The sequence below is a fragment of the Theobroma umbraticum genome, unplaced genomic scaffold, assembly GCF_002168275.2.
Source record: "Theobroma umbraticum cultivar Fairchild unplaced genomic scaffold, ASM216827v3 scaffold_81.0, whole genome shotgun sequence".
Classification (NCBI taxonomy): domain Eukaryota; kingdom Viridiplantae; phylum Streptophyta; class Magnoliopsida; order Malvales; family Malvaceae; genus Theobroma; species Theobroma umbraticum.
The window spans coordinates 4,379,422-4,401,126 of NW_018397268.1; positions in this window are offsets into that span (position 1 = coordinate 4,379,422).

Consider the following 21,705-nt stretch of genomic DNA (forward strand, 5'->3'; position numbering starts at 1 on the left):
GAAATGGCTAAAGCTTTACCCAACACTTCCATCATTAAGCAAATGACGTCTACATTCTTCACAAAGGAAGTACTCCAAAACTCTCCCTCTATATTGAAAACATGCTCCAAGTATTTCACATACTCTAATGAAATTTGAAAACCATGGAAGTCAACCGTCTTACCACTTTGTTCAGTATGTGCTACTTGAGTGCCAAAAGCACTATTAGCATCTCTGTGTTCTGGCACTGGGGAGGAAGAAGCACGAGGAACATCATGAACAAGCTCAACATTTGGAGTAGTCTCAAGAACAACTTCAACAGTAAGAATAGCCTCAATGTCAGGAACAACCTCAACTTCAACAGCAGGAACAACCTCAGTGTCAAGAACAACCTCATCCCGAATTGCCTAGAGAGTAAGAACAATCTTAATTTTTTTAAAAAATAAAACAAAATTAATTTGTGATATGTTTATACCTGGTTCATAGTGGAGCTCTAAACATGATTTGGAAATAAAACATCCGAATCAATGAAATCATCCAAAGGAGTTGACTTACTCTCAACTTCAACATTATCAACATCAACTGATTCATCATCAGATTCATCACTATGTTCAGAGTCACATGATTCTTCTTCAGTCTCTACTTCAGAAGTTTCTTCTTCCTCAACTGAATCAGGTTCTACTCGTGTAGTTGATTCTCCCTAAAAAATAAAATGAATGAGAAAATATATAATATATATATATAATATAGAAAAAAAAGAAAGAATGCACTTATTTTTCAACAAACGTGTTTATCTTTTGTTGGACGAGTAGAAGCACGAGGTGCAGTATCTTCTTCATCAACTATACATTTTTTCTTTTTAAGAGGAATCAAGCGCAAGGATATATCATTATTACTTACATGAAGAGTGTAGAGATGAGCTGTGGGATTAACTAGTGGCACAGTAAAAGATTTTCATTCTCCAAGACACTTTCTCTAATAAGCAAACCATCCAGAAGTATGGATACCAACTCTATTAAAAGGTGGGATAGTACAATTCTTAAGTTTATCTGAACGGAGTAGAAGTCCTATCATGAGAAATGAAGAAACACAAGAAGAAAAGCTGGTAGATAAAGAAGAGTCAGGTGGAGCTGGTTGGTCAAATCCAAATTGACGTGCCACTTTATAAGGAGAATACACTTCAACAGAACGAAAATTTCTATCTCTACTAACATTAGAACTCTCAATCATAAAAGGCAATTGGGAACTATGAAACCATAAACAAAAGTTGATACCTCGTGAGCTCATTCTTTCAAACTGTAGAGGATGAAGGTCATAATAAATTACAGGATTACCAAATCCATTTATAGGTTTCACATAAGGTCTGGGATTGAATTCCTTTATAACATCCATCACTTCAAGAACATTACCTCTTGGTAGTCGATCTTGCCATGCCCAAGCTCTATAGTTGTTTCTGGATAAAGGGTTAGTTACAGAAAAATATGCAAAAGGATATGCATTAGGCATGGGTGCGCAAGAACCAAACCTTTCCCATAAGCACATCTGAATGAAAGAAGCATCCACATAAGTCAAAACTCTGTAACGCCCAGCTGACTCAATAGTTTTGAGTTGGTACAAGTCTAATCTCTTATATAGAGATCCCAAATATAGTGGAGCAAGAGGAAAGCGTATTCCACTAACAAGTTTTATTGCTAAAGGAACAACTGCTGAAGAAATACCATTATCTTGACACCCTGGGAGTGTGTGTCGTGCCAACCCAAAAATTACTAAAGCTACTAGCTCATGCTTATGGTCTGGGTACTCAAGAAAACCAATTTCAACTCTCTTAGCATTGAATTTTTTATAAAAAACCCCTATCCAATTGGAGAAGTGTGCAACCTTCAAAGTTTTACTCAAACTTTTAAGGAGCTCAAAGAAAAAGTCTCGAATACATACCTTTTCTTCAGAAAGTTTAATAGACTGAAAATCATGCTTTCCTATACAAGAAAGTTCAAAGAGAACACATACATCTTCCAAAGTGAAGGTGAATTCTCCCTATGCTGTAATCATAGTATGAGAAAAAGTGCTCCACCTTATAAGAATAGCACGCCATACATCCATCATTTTCTCTCTACGAATATTGAGCTTAGAAGTGATACGTATAGCATTCAATATCCCAACAGATGAGAGAAGTTTAATATAAGTAGGATTCTTCAACACCTTATTTACCCACTCATCCCAACCATGAACAAATTGAGAATTAGAGCCTAACTTAGCAGCAGAAAGGGGAAACTCATCATGCTCAAACTTGAACTTCAAAATAGATCGTCTTGAAATATCACTTCTTTTATGAGAAGATGCTTCTGAGCATAGACGATTCCAATCATATCCAACAAGCTCAGAGAGATGTTCGTCAACCTGTCTTGCACAAACTTCTTCCCAAAATCGATCTTCTCCTCGTTCTTTAATAATTTCGTCTTTCCAATTTTCAAGGACAGGAGGAACTTCACCACTCTTTCCTACTCTAATTTTCTTGGGAGCAACTAATTCGGAATCATTATTCTTTTTTTTTATGTGCAGTGGCTTTCTTTCTTGTTGCAGCCCTTCTAGGCTCACCATAATGGATCTTTGGAGGGAAGCGTGTTCTAGGCATAGAGTAAAATGAAGGAAGACGAGAAAAAAAGCCTACAAATATGATCATAGAAAAAGAGATAAGCATTCATGTGTAATAAATTTTATTATTTATATATTTGTCAATTAAAATATATATATATACATATACTACTAATAATAATAAAAAACAATAAAAAATAAAATAACTAAAATATATATTTATTATTAATATATATAACAATTATAGTAATAAAAAAAAGTAAAGTTCAAAATTGAAAAAAAAAAGGCGGCTCGCAGCACATGCCGCGAACTTCGCTTAAAAAGGCTCGCGGCATGCCACAAGCTTCATTGTGAAAAGCTTGCGGCATGTGCTGCGAGCTTCGCTTAAAAAGGCTCGTGGCATGTGCATCGAGCTTGATTTTGATAGGCTCACGGCACGTGCCGCAGGCCTCACTTACAAAAGCTCGCTGCAAGCAACTTTGCTCTGAATTTTTTTTTGCTTTGCTCTGAATTTGAATGCAGAAAATTATTCATAGTAGTTTCATATTTATAAAGCACATAGAATCAGGATTTTTATGAAAAAGATTGACTTTTATTATTTGTATCTTGAAAATCTTATGTATATGGAAAATTATTATTACATATTCAATCAAATATTAAAAAAGTATATATCTTGAAAATCTTATTTATATGGAGAATATTATTATGAAATCAATCAAATATTACAAAAAAAAAATATTAGCATAAGGTAGTAACATGTTACTACTTAAAGCATTACTGGCTAAGGTGTTACTGTCTAGGGTAATACTGCCTAAGGCATGACTACTCAAAGTGATACAATACAATACGTTATAGTACAAAATAAAACTTTTACATTTTAAATTAATATATAAGAATTAATTTTAACAATGAATTCTTATGCAGGGAGTAAAATGTGGATAGTCGATTTTGGTTAATACTTATTCTCTAAAAAATCATTTGATCGCGTAACATTATATAAAAAATAATGAGAACAATCATTATAAGTGAAGCACTACTTCACGAAGAACAACTAGAATAGGTCGAGTATTACTCCATGTGGAATAATTAATATAAGTAGAACAACTATTTTATACAAAATAATAATTTCACTTAGATGACAGTGAAAGTAATCCGAAATAGGTGGTAGGGTTCATGAATTACTTTCATATTGGGATGTTCCGGAGAGTTTGGATTGGTGGCTCAGATATGGAGGTAGTTAAGAGGTCTCTCTTAACCTTTTCCTGAAGTAAAAATGTTTTTTGCTTGTTCCTTGTTCTCTTATACTTGTTCATGTACAGCCTTTTCTCTTGTACCTGTTCATGTACAGCTTCCTCTCTTGTATCTATTCACGTACAGCTTTTTTTTCTTAATTCCTACTCGAGAACAAATTTTATTAAATATAATTATTTTAATTGTCACATAATAAGTTTTAACAGTTACTCAACATTAACTCTCAATAACGGTTACCTAACATTAAAACTCTCCTTAATAATATCATTCATTACGCGTATTAAATCATTTTCTTGTAATTGTTATTTTTGACACTATATATATAGAGTCTTCACAACTCAAAAAGGGACTTTTAGGGGACTGGACTCTGACTCATAGCTTTTCTCCTTAGCCTATTCTCACTCAGAACGCTTATTCTTTTCTTATTCTCTTTCACCTGCTACGACATTTAGTACTTCAGGAACTGCTCCAATCTTCCTCTCCGTCACCTCCGGTACATCCCTTACCTTTTTGCAACGCTTCCTCTTTTCTTATTCTCTTACTACTTTTGCATATTGTTTATTCTCTTATAAAAAGCTAAAAACCTTTAATCATCTCTTTTATATTAGAAAAGCTAGAATATATGGGTTGCTTGGTGTCGAGAGTGAAAGATTGAATGGACAACTTTAGGGAATGCTTGGAAATTTTTTTTAGGCATGGATTGAAGCTGTTCATGACCCTAATCATTTCAAAATTTAACGAATGGTGTTTTTTGGTATAATATGGTCCCTATGGTTGTTTAGAAATGATATGATGTTTGATGGGAAATATTGGCACATTTGTCAACTTATGGATGTTGTTAAAATCAAATTTGCATGCTGGATTAAGGTTAAGTGGGATGATCAATAAATTATAGGTCTTGACCTTTTCCGTTTCCCAAAGTATGGCATTCCCAATTGTACTAAAGCATCGGTTAGAAAGGTTGATCAATGGAAGGCCCCCAAACCGAGTTAGCTCAAATTTGATGTTGATGGCCTCAATGGGCAATTTGAGTGATACAGATATTGGGGGTGTACTTAGAGATTTTGAAAAGAGAGTTAAATTGCAGTTTTTGAAAGTTTCACAACAAGCATATGCTGATATGGCTGAAATTAAAGTTGTGAGAGAAGCCTTCCTCTTGTTTGCTACTTCTAATTTGGTTGGAAAATTTGAACTGACCATTTAAAGTGATTCCACCAATGCAGTTACATGGGCAAAACTCCTTAAGGAATCACCATGAAAGTTTTGGATTATCATTCAGCAAATCGAAAAATTGAAATCAAAGGTCAGTAGCAAGAAAATTAATCATTATCTTAGATTTAACAATGGCTTTGCTGATATGTTGCTTAAGGAAGGAGTTAGGAAGACAAACGATCAAGGGTGGAGAGTTGTACATCACGACCTCCCCAACATTGTTGAAAGTTTTTATTTGTTATATATATTTTTGAATGGTCTCCCAAAATTTTTGAAAATTTTCATTTTGACCCCTCAAAATAAATTTTTTATTTTATAATTAATACAAATAAAAAAATAAAATAACTTCACAAATCCTACTCAATTTTACCCTAATTTAAGTTTTATCCTTTTGTTTTTAAGTTAACAGAGAATTTTAATTCTTAGGATTTAACGTAGCCAAAAAGATTTTTTTTTTTGAGGTTACAATTGAGGCATTACTGAGACACCTATACTTATGGTACCCAAATAAAAAATAATAATAATTGTTATAAAAAATAACTTTATAAAAACAAATAAAAATAACTTGAAAGAATACTTAAACAGAAAAAAAAGCATTTAAGGGAGAGAAGAAATCTTATTGAAGTGTGTATACAAATAAACTAAAGGGGGTCTATTTATAGGCAAATAACCTCTTTACAAGATGAAGATAATACTTATAGATTAGATGGATTATATCCTAATTTAATATGATTTACATCAAATCTAGATTTAGATAACATGAATGGATATTCACAAAGTATTCATAACACTCCCCCTTAAATATCCATTATATTAAGAATATGCCTCATTCAAACCTTATAAGGAAAAAACCTAATGGGAAAAAATCCAAGTAAAGAAAAAAGAGTATATAATTCTTTTCAAGAATACGCTTATGAAATTTTGCTTCATTAAAAACCTTATCAAGAAAAACCCAATGAGGAAAAACTTGATGAAGGAAAAAAGAGTACAGTGCATATTTTATCTCCTGACAATTGCATTATTTAAGATCTTTAAAATGACGCATCTCGATCTTTTGTACCAACTTTTTCAAATGTTGCAGTAGGAAGGGCTTTAGTAAACAAATCTGCTAGATTGTCACTTGAACGAATTTGTTGAACACTAATATCATCCTTTTTTTTGAGATCATGAGTGAAAAAGAATTTTGACGAAATATGTTTTGTTCGATCGCCTTTAATGTATCATTCCTTTAACTGTGTTATGCAAGCAGTGTTATCCTCATATAATGTTGTTGGAATTTCTCTCTTGGTTGACAAACTACACGTTTCTCGAATATGTTGAGTTACTGATCTTAACCATACACATTCACGACTTGCCTCATGAATTGTTAAAATTTCTGCATGGTTAGAAGAAGTACCAACTATAGTTTGTTTTATAGAACGCCATGAAATAGTCATACCTCCATATGTGAATACATAACCTGTCTGAGATCGAGCTTTATGTGGATCTGATAAATATCTTGCATCTGCATAACCGATTAAATCTGATTTTGATGCATTTGAATAGTATAAGCCCATATCCATTGTTCCTTAGAGATATCGAAATATATGTTTAATTCCATTCCAATGTCTTCAAGTTGGAAACAAATTATATCTTACTAATAAATTCACAACAAATGATATATCAGGTCGTGTATTGCTAGCAAGATACATTAGTGCTTCAATTACACTAAGATATAGTACTTTAGGACCAATAAGTTCTTCATTATCCTCACGAGGTCGAAAATGATCTTTTTTCACATCTAATGATCTCTCAACCATTGGTGAACTCACTGGATGTGCTTTTTCCATATAAAATCATTTTAACACCTTTGCTATGTAATTAGATTGATGGACAAAAATTCATTTGTGAAGTGTTCAATCTGAAGTCCTAAACAAAACTTTGTTTTCCCAAGGTCTTTCATCTCAAATTCGTTCTTTAAGTAATCCACGACTTTTGATAACTCTTCAGGAGTTTCAATAATATTTAGATCATCAACATAAACAGCAATTCACAAATTCAGATTTAAATCTTTTTATAAAAACACATGGGCATATAGGACCATTTTTATAGCCTTCTTTCGACAAATATTCACTAAGGCGATTATACCACATGCGTCCAGATTATTTTAATTCATATAAAAATTTATTCAATTTGATCAAATAAATCTCTCGAGAATTCAAATTTTGTGCTTTAGGCAGCTTAAATCCTTCAGGCATCTTCATATAGATATCATTATCGAGTGAGCCATATAAATAGGTTGTAACTACATCCCTCAAACGCATTTCAAGCTTTTCATGTATTGCCAAACTAATTAAATATCAAAATATAATTGCATCCACCACAGGAGAATATGTCTTTTCAATACCAGGTTTTTGGGTAAAACCATGTGTGACAAGCCATGCTTTATATCTCACAATCTCATCTTTCTCATTTGATTTTCTCACAAATACCCATTTATATCCCACTGGTTTTACGACATTTGGTGTACGGACTACTGGTCCAAAAATTTCACATTTTCCAAGAGAATTTAATTTCACTTTGATTGCGTCTTTCCACATTGGCTAATCATTTCTATATCTATATTCTTCAAAGATGTAGGTTCAAGATCCTCATTTTCTTTCATAATATTGAGCGCTACATTATATGCAAAAATATCGTCGATGTTTATTTCATTTCGATTTCATCGTTTTCTCGTCATGACATAATTTATTGAGATCTCTTCATTTTCACTAATTTCAGGTACCTGAATTTCTTCTGGAATTATGTCAAGGTCTTTTCTAGAGTTTTTGTTTCCTCTTCTTGACCATTTTGAAAATTTGCTCTTTTTCTTTTTTAAGGATTTTTATCTTTAGAACTGATTGGTCTTCCACGCTTCTGACGTGTCTTAGACTCATTAATAATAGTAGATTGTTCTACATCAATTCTGATTGGAGGATTTGCAGCTGGTATATGAGATTTAGTTACTCTTTTTAGGTTAGTAAATGCGTTTGGCAACTTATTTGCTATATTCTACAAATGAATTATCTTTTGAACTTCTTGTTCACATTGATTTGTGTGAAGAGCAAGACTAGATAATGATAATGTATTCCAAGATATTTCCTTTTCCAACTGCTTATTTTCTCCCCCTAATGTTGAAAAAATTATTTTATCAAAATGACAATCAGCAAACCTTGTAGTGAATAAATCTTCTGTTGAAGGTTCTAGATATTTAATTATAAATGGAAATTCTTATCCAACATGTATTCCTAACCTCTTTTGATGACCCATCTTTATGCGTTGTGGTGGAGGAATTGGAACATATACCGCACATTCAAAAATTCTTAGATGGAAAATATTTGGTTCTTGACTATAAACCAATTGTATAGGGAATAATTTATGATAACTTGTTGGCCTGATGCGTATAAGTGTTGCTGCATGCAAAATGGCACGTCCCCAAGCAGAGATTGGGAGTTTGGATTTCATAAGTAATGGCCTTGCAATCAGTTTAAGGCGTTTGATAAAAGATTTTGCTAGACCGTTTTGTGTATGAACATGACTAATAGATTATTCAACATTTATTCCAATTGACATACAATATTCATTAAAAGCTTGAGATGTAAATTCATCAGCATTGTCAAGACGAATTGTCTTGATTGCATAATCAGAAAAATGTACTCACAAATGAATTATTTGTGCAAGTAATCTTGCAAATGCCAAATTACGAGTTGATAATAAGCACAGATGTGACCATTTTGTTGATGCATCAATTAAAACCATAAAATATCTGAATGGTCCACATGGTGGATGTATGGGTCCACATATATCACCCTGAATACATTTCAAAAATGAAGGGGATTCAATCTCAACTTTAGCTGGTGATGGCCTTATAATTAATTTACCTTGAGAGTATGTAGCACATGAGAATTCATTAGATTGAAAAATCTTTTGGTTTTCAATGGATGACTAATGAATTTTCGATAATTTTTTACATCATTATTGATCCAGGATGACCTAACCGGTCATGCCAAACATTAAAATTATCAGTAAACTTCTGGTTTGCTATAGCATAAGTTTCAATCATTTTAATTTTTGTGTAGTACATTTTAAAGGACAAAACGGGTAATTTTTTCAGTACATACTTGTTACTCGATATAATAGATGTAATATAAAGGTATTCAGTACCTCTTTCATTCGTTGTCTCAATATGATATCCATTCAAACGAATATCTTTAAAGCTTAATAAGTTTCTTTGAAACCTAGTAGAAAGTAATGCATCTTTTATTATTAACTTTGTTCCTCCAAGTAGTGAAATATTGGCTCTTTCGAAACTTTCAATTAATCTTGTACTACCAGATATTATATTGACATTAGCTTCTTGCATTGTCAAGTGGGAACAATCTTCCTAATAGATATATTAAAACATGTTAACTTCTTAATAGAATAATACTAAACATGCCAAGTTCCAAATATAGTTGTACAAAAATAATCAATAAATAATTTAAAAATTTTCATTATTGGGATTCTCATCACCAATCAAATGATCAATCCATCCTTCAGGGTGGGCAAAAAAATCAACAACATCCAAGTGTGTTATATCAACATGGCTATCATCTTCAACAAAATTTGTTAAGATATTTTTTCTTTTATCTTTTAATGATGCTTGATAAAGTTCAATAAGATGTTTTTGATGTATGACAGGTACGTGACCACTGACCTTTCATGCCACATCGATAGCAAACATTTTCTATATTCCTTTTACTTTGTCCACCTTTGTCCTTTTCTTGTATCTCTTCACTATTCATTCACTTCTGATGGATATTCTTATTATTAGAATAATAATTTATGTAACTACCATAATTGCGATAATTATGGCACCTCTAGCTAATTTTCCCTAACTTAGAGGTCCTCATATTTGAAATCATGCTTTCTGATTGTCCAAAAATTTGGATAATCAGTTTCTTTAAGAACCCTCAAAATCTTTGATTTAAGAGGACGCTGGATTGAAAAAAATTTAAAGGGTTAGCCAAATTTGAAATCGAAAAAACCTTAAAAGAATTTCCAGAGAGAGCAGAAGCAAAAAAGCAAAAATCCCTAGCAATAAAAATCCTCAAAAATCTCTGAAAACCTTAGGGATTTCTAGATCTAAAAATCTAGCATCAACTAAAAGACCCAATTCTACCAACTGGTGAGATACAACAAACAAAAACCTATCTAAACACCCCAGTTTCACCTTTTCTAGCAGCCAACAAAATACCCAAAAGAAATCCCAAAGAAAAAACGAAAACAAAAACACATAATGAAAAAAAGGGTTTCGGGTTTTGAGGTTTAGGCTTAGAGAGGAAAACCTCCAAATTTTTAGACGTTGAAAGTGTGGAGTGCTGTCATTGAGAGGGGTCCACTGTTTAACGGTGAAAAATCAGTGGGGGAGAGAAAGAGAAAAGGTGAAGGCTTTTGGGATTTTAGAGAAAGGAGGAAAGGGACAACCGTTAGAAAGAGAAAAAGTGAAAATGAAAAATAAGAGAGGGAAAAAAAAGAAGGAATTTATAGTTAAGGTTGGAAGGAGCAAGGTACTAAACGACACGGTCTAGAGCATAACAAAAACAAAAATAGGAGAAGGCTGGAAGAGGCGGGTCGTAGCTAGCCCATTTGAGTATTAATAGAGTTTGCTGACTTTCGGGCCTCTTTGTGTCCACTTGGTATCGGCTCCTTGCACCATTTTTTGTTTTTTTCATGTGCTTGGGCTTGTTGGCATTTTTGTTGGTTGTGTATATTAATAAATGATGTAGGAACAAAAAAATATAGATGTAAAATATTATTAGAATAAGAATAAAAGAAATAATAAAAAGGTTATAATAATAATAATAATAATAATAATAATAATTGAAAGCTGAAAATGAAAAAGATAGATAAATATTTAGCTGTAAATGTTTAGGTTTAGATAGGTAAAATATATAAAAAGAAAATAAATGGCAATAGGTTTACGTAGAAAGTTATAAAAATAAATAACAATTTAGCAAAAAAAGAAATAGGAAAGAATAAAAAAAATATGTAGTTGTAGAGAAATAAATTTAGATTGATGGCGAATATGAAAAGCAATGAAATATTTAGTTATGAAAAAATAAGTTAGAAAAATAAGTAAAAATACTAAAAAGAGAATATTTTAAAAAATAGAAAAAAAATATTTATTTTCAAAAAGGTATAGAAATAATAATAATAATAATAAATAAACATATATATATATTTAGGATCAATATTAATAGGTAAGAAAGTATCTAGGTTTGGTTTAAAAGTGTTATAATATAAATAACTACAAAAATAATATAAATAATACTAATGATGGAATGCCATTCGGAATGCGAGAAGTCGTAGTTTTGGATGAACTTTTCTAGATAACGGATTTCGATTATGATCCCACCAGTACGATGGGAGGGTCTTAATTTCGAATCCCGATGTTTCTAATTAAAAATAAATGAACATATATTAACCTAATTATTAATTAAGCAAAATACAAAACCAAAAGAAGTAAAGAAATAATAAAGATAATAAATAAATAGTAAAAAATAATAAAACTTTCAATGATGGTAAATTCGCGATAATCAATACCACTAAAATATAAAAGATGAGTATAAAATAGATTTATGAAAAAAGATAAAAAAAATATCTAGTCAAAAAGAAAATAAGTTAGGTTAATAAGAAAAAAGGAAAGAAATTGATTTATAAAAAACAAATAAATAAATAATAATCATGAAATAAGATATTTGGCTTAAAAAGAAATAGTATTTAGATAAAAAGGGAAATCTGTGTACCAAAAATAGATAAATACTTGAATTAAAAAACTATATAATAAATTAAATAAAAAATATAGTTAGATAAAAATAATAAATATCAAATATTTATCCATGATATATATGCATACAAAGAAAATGAATAAAAAGAAATTTCAAAGAAATAATGAAAGAATTGTAAGAAGTTTAATAAACAAATATTAACATTTATGGGTATATCATACCTCATAATTGCATTGTTAAATGTCATGGCATTTAGATGTATTATGTACACGAGTCAAAGCTCCGAGGATGAGACTTTTCAAGAGAATTTGCAAAGGTGAGTTCCTTCCAAATATTTCCTAGGTGAAAGGATACCTTTGAGTCTCACCAATATAATGGGAGGGTTCGAAGAATATCCTTAATAAAAAGCTTCTGCTCATGTTAGGATTTGCATTCAAGAAAATATTGTCTTTACTTGAAAACAACTACCCCAATAATAGGATTTACCCGATAAATTTGCGAAGGTGAGTTTCCTAGGTATTTTTCTAGGTGAAAGAGTATCCTCGAATCCCACTAGTATGATGGGTAGATTTAAGAAATATCCTCAAGAAAAGGCTTTCATTTAGTATTATCCAGATTTTATGCTATACATTTCACAATTGCATCATGTGCACATTTCACCTGTTTATTGTTTTTTAGACAAACCTAAAATCAATTTTGGACTCCGTCAAATAGAACAAATTTAATAGGTAGCTAATTGCACCTAGACAAAAAATATTGGTAGTGACTCTCTAAATTTTCCATGTCTAGCGGTTGGGTTCCTAGACCCACACATTATGACAGCTTGGCAACTCCACTAGGGACTTTGAAAGTCGAGCCAAGAATTAATTATGTATTATCCTATGCCTTAATTAATTATAATTCAATATCCAACCTTATTTCCTTTAATTTTAAGAAAAAATAAATAATAATAATAATATTCCCTTTATTCACTTTTCTTGTTTATCATTATTCTTTTATCCTATTTAATTTACTTTCTACATTTCAATAATTGTGGGGCATTTAGGATAAGGGCATGAGACTGATGGTCAAGGGTTGGAATGTTTCTTCACACATATGGAACGTTTGCATTCATGCATGAGCCTTTTACTTGGGCTTTGTCCTCATTAAAAGGGGTTAAGTAGCTACACTCTCGTGAGGTATAACCTCCATATGGACTAGTGAAACACTCCCACTCAAATTAAACTTAGTTAGTTTGAAGCCTGTAATGGATGAGGGTTGGGGTGCCTTGCTAGTCCAAATGGGACAACAACGAGGAACAATTTGAGAACCTTGAGCTTTAAGTGAAACCGAACTCAACATATAAAAAATCGTGAAAAACTATCCCATAGGTAGAACCTTATCGAACTTGTCATGAAAGGTACACCTTAATTTAGGACACGTGAAGAAACAAATCCGTCTTAGTAGCCTTTTTTTATAAAATAAAATAACACATGTCAAAGAGATTTAAAAAAAAAAAAACAAGAAAATTTCTTTCTTTTTCCATCTTAAAAAAAGGAGATGAACAAGGTTTTTGACATTCATTATTTCTCTATTTTCTTAAGACTACTTTTTTCCCTATTTTTACTTTAAAAATTTTAGAAGAATAGCTTTATCTATTTTCTCCTAAAAATAAAAAGGATAAACATGAAAAAGAGGGAGATTTATTTTTCTTTTATGAAAAAAACAAAATATAAAGAAAGGAAATAAAAAAGAGAGAGGTATTTCCTGTGAGTCAGGTTTCTCAAGACATTAAAGAAAAAAAAAAAGGGTCTTTAGTTCCTTTTGTCCATAAAAATGAGACAAGAAAAAGAGAGAAAAGCTTCTTCTCTTACAAAAATAAATGAGGAAGGCAAGAGGAGAAAATGGTGTTTACGAAATGGAAAATAAAAAGCATGTGGTTTCCCATTTAGGCAACAAGAAGAGAAAACATAAAAAGGTTTTTTTATTTCTTCCATTTCTTTAAAAATCACAAAAAAAGAGAGATTTTAGTTTTAAATAAAATTTTCTACTTCCCATTGAACATGATTTTCAATAATATGATCTTCCATTTCACTTCATATCATCCATACATCAACATATTATAGCACTTCATGCATACATGCAAATATCATGTTTTCATCTACATGCAATCATCTCATGTTTATTCTAATAAAGAAAAACCATATAGTGCTGTTAGCTTTGTAGGAAAGAGAATAAATCCCTCTTTTGAAAAAATTTTAGTAAAGTTTCAATTTTTTTTCTTTCTTTTGTCTTTAATTTATTTTGGTTTAGGTCAAAAAGATTGAATGATATGGAACATCAATTGGAAGTAAAGATAAGTGTATTGGAATGCAATCAAGAAGAATTTAGACATAACCTTCAAGAGATGAAAAGATGGATTGTCAAATTGATGGAAATGGTTGAACGTCTCAATGAAGCCAAAGAAGAGCACCCTCAAGAATCCTTATTGCTTCATATCGAACCACTTCAAAAGCAATCACTGAATAAAAAATCAATTTGTCCTTGATAAACCCAACACATTGCTCAATGGCTCAAGCAAGGATCAAGGTTTGAAAAAAGTTGTAAAAGAGAATCATCTCATTTCTATTCTAATAAAGAAGAACCCTATAGTGTTGTTAGCTTTGTAGGAAAGAGAGTAAATCCTCTTTTTGAAAAAAATTTAGTAAATTTTAATTTTTTTCTTTCTTTTTTCTAATTTATTTAGGTTTGGGTCAAAAGAATTGAACGATATGGAACATCAATTGGAAGCAATGATAAGTGTATTAGAATGCAATCAAGAAGAATTTGGACATGACCTTGAAAAGATGAAAGGACGAATTGCCAAATTGATGGAAATGGTTGAACATCTCAATGAAGCTAAGGGAAAACACCTTCAAGAATCTCCATCACTTCACATCAAACCACACGAAAAGCAGTCACTAAATAAAAATCAATTTGTCATTGATAAACCCAACACATTGCTCAGTGGCTCAAGTAAGGACCAAGGTTTGAAAAAAGTTGTAAAAGGGATGGATGAGTTGAATATGCAAATGATTGAGTTGAAAAGTTTCATGACCAAGATGGGGTCTCCAAACGCTACACAACCCTCGAATAATGGGTTTCAACCAAGTGCATATTCTCAACCCAATATTTCTCAACTCACGAGAATCAATTTGCAACCAAATTCATACCCTTGTCCAAGTACTTTCAGCCACCTTTTCAACAAGCCTTTCAAAGCTAACCACGGGCACCATTATCAATCACCCCTACTCCTAGCCTAGGCACCCCTCAAAAACAATCCAAAAGCAAAAAACAATTTGACCCTATTCCAATTACCTACAAAGAACTCTTTTATCAATTAGTTCATGATCATCTTATTGTCTTGGTGCCTTTGAAACCCTTACAACCTCCATACCCAAAGTGGTTCAATTCAGAGATAAGATGTGATTATCATGGTGGAGCTATGGTACATTCTATTGAAGATTGTGACGCCTTCAAGTATCAAGCGTAAACATTAATAGATGTCAAATGGTTTGATCTAGAAAAGATGATGGGCCATGGTTATGGGAAGCAAAATTAGGTGTTAGGATGAAAGAAGGATTGACTATGTTGATTTTTTCTAGAAAAGTTTTCTTTGCGACCTTAAGACATTTTAATCTTTAACTTATTTTGAATCTTGTAAAAATGGGTTCATGTTTGCAAATAATTATGTTGACTTGTGAGGTCTTGTTCAACATTTTCCAAAATATTGTTTCATAAAAAAAAAAGCCACAAAAAATGGAAAAAAAGAGTTTGTTTGAAATGTAATCATGTTGGTGCACTATTAATAATCAAGTGTCTTTATGTTTCAAATCACTCATCATACATTTAATCATCCATTCATGCATTCAAACATCTTTCAATTTTGACACACATGCATGCATCATTCATCTCCCTTTGTTGCCAGTAGCATCACTTAAACTTACTACAGTCCATGAAAGAAAAACAAGATTATTGTTGATTTTTACGAATAAAAGAGCTCTTTCTAATTATATATATTGAAAGATCAAGATATCTAGAAGGATCTTTGGTATAATTTGTTTCTCAATCTAATTTATTTCTACCTTGTGAAAAGTGAAAAGCTCGAGGGAGTCCACCTACAATTGGCACAATGCAAAGGCTCAAGCTAGAATCATGGGAGATGAACAATCAAATTTGATAGACAAGATAGAAAAGACTCAAAAAGAGATGAGAAAATAGGTGGCAAAGCTAATGGAGAGAGTGAATGCCAATGAAATGAAGGGGACTATCGAAGGATCCACAAGTTTTGAAAGATTAAGCCATTCGTCAACATAAAGGCAAACTATGCCAATTCTGGGGGCAAATCTTTGTAACCAGGTTCCTACACTTGACTTGAATGACGTTAAGGAATAAGGAAAATTGAAAGTGTACTTATCAAGATCAAGAGAGAAATCAAGAATGCAACAAAAGTATAATCTTTTAGAAGAGCGCTTTAAAGCCATAGAGGGAATGGATCTCTGTGATTCCATTAAGGCAAGGGAATTAAGTTTGGTGCCTAATATGGTTTTCCCACCCAAGTTTAGAGTCTCAGAGTTTGAAAAGTATGATGGAACCAAATGCCCTAAGGGACATTTAATCATGTATTGCAACAAGATGGCTCTATATGCCTATGATGAGAAATTGTTGATTCATTTTTTCAAAATAGTTTGAAAGGAGCTGCGTTGAAATGGTACTTCAAGTTGGAAAAAGATTGTATTTGCACATGAAGAGATTTGGTCCGAGCATTTTTGGGACAATACATGTATAGGCCAAAAGTAATTCCTAATCGAAATAACTCTCCAAAACATGAAAAAAAACCCTTTTGAAATATTGAAGGAGTACGCTTGTAGGTGGAAGGAAGTAGCATCACAAGTCCAACCACCCTTTAGAGAATTAGATTCGCTATTTGTCGATACTCTTCCTCCTCCATTTTATAACAAATTGGTGGATAATGCTTCTTCAAATTTTGCAAATTTGGAGTTCTTCATGGGAAAGATTGAAGATGGAATAAAAAAGGAAAAGATCGTAGACTCTCGAGCAAATGATCTTGTTGAAAGAGAATATGATAATTTTGATAAAAGAGTTCAAACAATGACTTTTGAAATGAGAAACAAAAGGAAATTTTGTGACATAGAAAGAGATCTTATGGGCACTCATTCACGCCCATCAGCATATGTCCATAATCTACCTCGACCTTTCGCTTAATCATCACTTACACAAGCTCTTCTACCTTACATGTCCACTTCATGTGATCAAGAAATTAATTCGGATTGCCTTCAAAGCAACAAGAGAAAGAAAGCAAAGGTGTACCATTCAATACCAATGTCCTATGCAGAGCTTCTCCCTTTATTAGTACAAAACCATAAGATTTTCGTTATTTCTGCAAAGCCTAGGAAACCTCTCTATCCAAGATGGTATAACCCAAATGTTAAATGTGATTACCATTCTGGAGTTGAAGGTCATTCCATAGAGAATTGCACTTTACTTAAGAACAAAGTTCAAGCTTTAATCAATGCAAACCAACTAAATTCAATGAACTTGTCAACAGCTACAAAAATCAAGGGTGATGGATGCAAGGCTTTGGTTTTGGAACGATTAAGTGGCATGCCAATTCAAAGGCAATCCTTGATCACTTTCTAGCCATGTACATGTTTATATTTTGAGAGTAGAAACTCTTGAGAATATGGACTTTTGTCTTTCATGCATGATCATATAATTTGAGATGAATGTATGTTTAGTTCTTATCATCATAACATGTTGTCATGAGTTGAATCAAGTTTGTAAATATAAGTATGAAAATTGCTTAAATTTCATTTGGTTCTTATTTATTTATTTATTTTTAAAAAGAAAAAAGAGAGGAGTTTTTAGAATGTTGGCAATTTAAAAATAAAACCCTATACTGCTTATTTCCAAAATCATGCATGAAAAAGAAAAAAGGAAAAGCAAAAGGTTCTTATAAAATAAATGGTGAAAAGAATCTCGAAAGAATTGGTGGTTGCTATTTGCAAATTAACCCATCTTTTTAAACATTCTCAAACCATATCTTTAAACACTCTCAATGCCTTAACCAAGAGAATAAAGGCCATTCAAGGGCTTGAATTCAACAAGAAGCAAAAGCTTTGAAAATTCATCAATCTTATCATTTGAGATCTAAGTATGATGGTCTTCGTCTAAGTAATGATCAATGTTGTGACAAGGTAAAATTCATCTTAATCAAAAAATAAGGAAAATCTTGCATTCTTGGAAAGAATTTGAATTTGGTAATTTGATAAGTGTCAAGACTAGCTAGAGCTTCAAATACATTGAAACTACTCAACATGTTATAATTGGATCCAAAATGTGAGCTTCTCCAACCATTGCCTAAAGTTGTCCTTCATTCATACTCTGGGGCAAGATGATCATAAGGAAAAAAAGTTCCCAATACCTCTAAGACACCTGACTTGCAAATAACCCTTGTTTCTTTTTCATCTAAATGTTAACAAGAGCAATTTGTGAAATTGAGATTTGAAGTGAGATCTCTAAAGGTTTTGAAAGGGCCATAATTGCTTAAAGTTGTTGCTTAAATGGCTAAACGATATTTGGTTCATCCATTCACCAAAACACTAACTGCAGGTATTACCAATGGGATTTAGATTAACTTAAAGAGAAAAACTCAAATTGCCCAAATATCTGTCCACAGACTATATGTATACATCCACATTGTCAACTAGATTGCTAGTAAAATTGTCATTCCAGCTTCCCCACTTTCCAACCTAAAATTCCTTTGCAATATCATGATTGTTTAGATCTAAGATATACCATATCTCTTGAAAAGTTTCTTGCTAATGACAAGATAACTTCGAGAGGTTAAAAGAAGTGAATAATGAGGTTCTGCATATTAAAGCCAAGGCATGGTCCTTCAAATTTAACAATCATGAAAACACCAAAGAGTTATAAGAGCAAATGGAACACAAAGCATAAGTGAAGAACCCAAAATCATCAACTATTTAGCTTCTTCTTAATCAATGCAAAATAATTTACCTAAAATTCCACAAACCTGTGTCATAAAGCGAGGCAGCATTAGCCTAAGTGTTTGTTCAAGGACTAGTGTTCCAGTTGATTAAATCATTCCCAATGAAATTGGTATAAACGCAAAGAACCTCGATGCTGACTTTATACAAATTGAACAAAAATTAGTCAAAATCAATTTTTGAATGAAAAGAGAGATGCATAATATTTGGTTGTCAAGTAATTGCTGAAAACATTACATATATTTAGTTGTGCCTTGACTACATCAAGGGTAAAAAGGAAATGGATTACCTACCTTGTACTTATATTTTACCAATTATCCTAAAAAAAAAAAACAAATCACAACAACAAAAAATACAGAAAATAAAAAATTAAATAAACTATACGATCAACAAAAGAATGAAAATTAATCACTTCCAACAATACTTCTCCAAAACTGGGCTTTAAATGTGAGAAACAGAATGAGTAAAATGAACAAAAATTAACTTTTAAATCGAACTGTTATATTGAATTGCTAAACTATTTTTGTCTAATTTTAAAATAAATCACTAACTATATAATTGAACTGAATAAAAAAGATTGAGTACTATTAACAACTAAATATGTATAAAAAATCTATTAAATTCAAATATTTTTATTAGAATATAATTTAAGATTATGACATATGTAATCTGGTCAACTCAAGCCAAATTGTTGGAAAATTACTTTAATATTATTATTAAATAATATGTTTTCGGTAGTGTTCTAAACATGCTTTTCTCATCTCAAAAATCTATTTTTAAAAATTGTTATCATAACCTTTCTTTCGAGATTCCATCTTAAGATAAACAAGAATATTCAATTGGAAAAGCAAGAAGTTTTGTTTATCGAAGCAACTTTTATGATTGGTTTCTTTTCTTAAACTTTTACCGTAAGATTGGTTCACAAAATGTAATAGAAAGAAAATATAATAATTATATGTGAAACTAAAATAAGACAACAATAATTATTATACAATATTTTTTCTTGAAATAGAATTGACATTTTAACATATTTCAATGTTTGATTGGAAAAAATAGTTTTGAAATAATATAAAAAGACAAAAATATCTTTTAATATAACTGATAATTTCTGATATGAAATATTAATTTTTTATAATTTATTTAAAATATTAATAAATTTTAATTAAAGTTTTAATTTGATTATTTATTTTATTTTCCCTCTATTCTAATTTTCTAAAATTTTAAAATATGAATAATTTAGGATTTATATAAAATATAAATAATTTGTAATTAAAATATAGTAAATTTTAATAATTATTATATAATAATTTATAATTAATTTATCAATAACTTATTTCTCTAATTTTATAATTTATAATTAAAATATTAATTTTTTAAATTTATCTAAAATGTTAATAATTTATAATTAAAATATTAACAATTTATTCATAATTTATTAATGATTGATAATTAGAAGTTTTTTAGGTGGCTTTGCTTTAAAGAAATTAGAAGTTGTTTTATTTTCAATAGAGAATGAATGTTGATGATGCAAAAATGACTAAAAAGAAATTTTATTTATTTATTTATTTGTTATATGTATTTTTCTTTTTTTTTAGTGATACATATTTTTTGAATGTATATATTTATTCACTCTCTATTTGTTCCTATTTTCTATATACTTTCTCTATAACATTCTTAATTTTTATAGTAGATTAATTTTCTATTAGTATTATTGTTAATTTATCTATCATTTTATTTATTTGTTACACACACAAATATATATATATATATATATATATATATTTCAATGCCACGTACTACAATTAACATTCATAGTATTTATATCTTATTGTTATATTTTATTTTTAATTACATTTTATAATATTCTTATTTTCAATTTTTTTAAAAGAAACAAATTCTCTTATTTATTATTATTATTTATCAATTTATTATTCACTTCACTACTTTTCCATCACAAGTATATTTATTTTATTATTTTGCTTTTATTATTGAATCATATTATTTAAATAATTTTTTAAGTTTTTATTTGAATTAATTTAGTATTGGAATAGAATTTTAGGAACTCTCCCAACCCTTTTGTGGAGTCCTAATTTATTCCTCATCCTAGAAAAATTAACTTGAAATTGTGTCTCTACACATTTCAAGTAAAATTCCATCATAGGGATTAATTGAAATAACTATTAATTTGACAATAAATAGTTTATTATGCTAAGTAGATGATAAACACAATAAGAAAATCAAATAAATAATTATGAAAAAAGTCGTTAAAGGAATTATGTCTCAAAAGGGGTCCTTTTGGATTTAAAATTAAGCTATCCCAACAAAATTAAAAATGTACTTAATTGGACTTAGATTTTAATTTATTTAGAGTTAAGCCCAAACAAAATTAAGCTAAGTAAACTAAAAAAAATGGACTTAATTCAAAATTAAGAATCAAATGATTATTGCAACTTGATTTTCAGGGATCTCAACATCATTGCCGTGGGGCAGCAGATTGAAGATTGCCATTGGAGCTGCCAAACGGCTTGCATTCTTGCATGGGCTGAGAATCTTGTCATTTATCACGACTTCAAAACTTCCAATATCTTGCTTGATTCTATGTGTACTTTGCACTATGTTATAATTATTCTTTCTAATTCTAATTCTACTTTATCAAGCACATAGCTCTATGCGTATATATACGAGAGCACCCTTTGCTTCCATTGCTCTTAATTAGTATTGTGTATTAAATTAAAGTTGTATGATATACTTGTATATACGTTAATTATGCTATAATTAATATTACGAAATCAATATTTTTAAGAGGCAAATGCACCTATTTTTCTTTCCTCGTA